Source organism: Perognathus longimembris, chromosome 12 (assembly GCF_023159225.1).
Source record: "Perognathus longimembris pacificus isolate PPM17 chromosome 12, ASM2315922v1, whole genome shotgun sequence".
Classification (NCBI taxonomy): domain Eukaryota; kingdom Metazoa; phylum Chordata; class Mammalia; order Rodentia; family Heteromyidae; genus Perognathus; species Perognathus longimembris.
Window position 1 is genome coordinate 5,553,059 of NC_063172.1, and position 2,401 is coordinate 5,555,459.

Here is a 2,401-nt window from a genome sequence, read left to right on the forward strand (position 1 = left end):
TGTGCCTTGATCAGTCTCATCCCCTCAATCCAAATTTCTTTAACCTGTCTGCTCTATTAAGAACTTGTCTGCAAGAAAAAGAAATAACAAACCAAAAAAATAAAATAACAAACCAAACACTTGAAAGAATGTTTTCAAATATTTGAGAGTTCAACACGTGTAGTAAAAAGATACAACTCATCCTCATAGGAAACTGAATCAGAAGTTTGAGTTATTTTCTTAGCGTGAGTCACCATGGAATCTTGCCTCTAGTGTCATTATTTGAGGTAGGAGAGGGGGAGAAGAGAGGGAATGTGGAGAGGGAGGAAGGACAAGTAGAGGGAGAGGAAAGGGATGTGGTAGATGTTTATCACAGGAAAGGAATGTGTATTTGACATATCAACTACACAAAACGTACGGGTTTATTTGTTACTTCAGCCTATCTTAAATTATCCTTAGTAATATATTTGGATATGTGTCTGGAACTTAGGAGAAAGGAGTGGAAACTTAGCTTGTATAAAATGGCAGTAAAGTCTGGGAAGTGAATGCAATGACTCAGTGACAGCAAAGGAGGCAGGAGACAAGGAGTCTAAAAACAGCGGAAAATACAGATAAAGACAATCAATGGAGTCTAAGAAGGAACATTCATACGTGGACAATAGCTTTTTAAAAAGTCACAGGAAGCAAACAGAAGAGAATTTCAAGAAAAAGAGAGGCGAAATCAGAGGCATAAAATTCCCTGAGATATATTCCAATTCAGTTCATTTCCGTGTGCTTTAGTTTCACAAAGACAGCTAGGCTGCCTTTTATAGTCCAGGGCAGGATAATGTGGGCCAGCTATAGGAAGACCAATAGATAAAACTGGCCTTTGCCTGGAGTCCGTTCTCTGGAAAGTGATGGGGGAAGAAGCAAGCCAAGGGCAGGCTGGAGGTGAACTGGGGGTTAGAAGACGGAGATCACCTGGTGAAAGGTAAGGAACCATAGTTGAACAGGAAAGTAAGTAACATTCCACACTTCTACTAGATATTAAAGAGTGTTTAGAGAACTATTTATACTAGCACAAGTAAAATGCTGAGACTCTAGGTTTTTGTTTTTTTTTTTTAAGTGGACAAGGTTCAAATGGTTAGGGGATCTGCTTGATGAAGGCAAGGCTCTGAGGTCCAACATAAATTTAGACCAAAAAAAAGTGGTAAGAACAATGCCTAGCAACAATAAGTTTATAAAGAGAGAGCTACTATTACTTTCTTAAAGTTATCTTTCAGTCGTAGTTTATGAACACACTGCATCTCGATCAATGCCATACCTTTCATCCTTCTCACCCCTCTGCCTCAATCTACCCCTTTACCTCATTGTTCTTAGTTTTGTAGGATATACATTGCATTTTTTTCAGAAAAAAAAGCAGTTTAATAAATTGCTAAAATGACCATTTATTTCACCAAAGGGGGGACCACAGAGAGCACATGAATTGTGTTTAATGTATTTACCACATGATGTGAATACCCCACCCTTTTTTCTTTTTATTTAATTTAATTTAATTTTATTGTCAAAGTGATGTACCAAGGGGTTACAGTTACATACATAAGGTAGTGAGTACATTTCTTGTCGAACCTGTTACCCCTGCCCTCATTTTTCTCCACTCCCCACCCCCCAACACCCAGGTCCCCCACCTGAAGTTGTAAGGTTTGTGGGGCTTGGACTCAGGGTCTGGGTGCCATACCTGAGCTTTTTTACTCAAGACTAGTGCTCAACCATTTTGAATCCCAGGGCCACTTCTGGTTTTCTGGTGTTTAATTAGAGATGGGTGTCTCATGGACTTTCCTGGCCCAGCTGGTTTCAAACCACAGTCCTCAGATCTCAGCCTCTTGAGTAGCTGGGGTGGCAGGCGTGAACCACCGGCAGCCAGCCCACATTGAATTCTTGACTACATTCTCTCCTCACCTCTCCTCTTCATTCGTCTGCCTTGCCCCTCAAGACCCCCACTCCACTCCTTTCAAGTACATGTTTCCTGGTGTTCATTTTGGTGAACTTTGACTATGACTTTGAATTCTCCTTTAAATCTACAAAAATATGGAATGCTTAATGAACTTGTGTCTCATCCTTGCTCAGGGGCCATGCTAATCTTTTCCCTATTGGTCCAGTTTCAATATGTGTAAAGCAAGCAAGCAACTGCTATCCTTGAACCTCTATATGACTCAATTTCTCCACCTGTCCATCGATGGTAACAGAAAGTTATGTAATGGCATCTTGTAAAAACTAAGAGTGTGATGAGTTTATGGAAATAACTGGCATCGTCATTGTCCAAGAGTCATCACTTTTGATGGTGGAGAAGATGGTTGTAATGATCAAGAAAAAAGAAAAGGAGAGAAGCTAAAACATGCACTCATTAAAAGAACTGTGAAGGACACTAATTGAGCCAGACTCT

The 2,401-nt window shown here is 40.2% G+C and overlaps 1 non-coding gene across 1 annotated transcript; it reads right to left on the bottom strand.

Moving 5' to 3' along the window:
* Positions 1-2,040: 2,040 nt before the first annotated feature.
* LOC125361111 lies at positions 2,041-2,146 on the bottom strand. Its single transcript, XR_007212898.1, has one exon. It is a non-coding gene; the product is annotated as a U6 spliceosomal RNA (small nuclear RNA).
* Between the last annotated feature and the right edge of the window lie 255 nt (positions 2,147-2,401).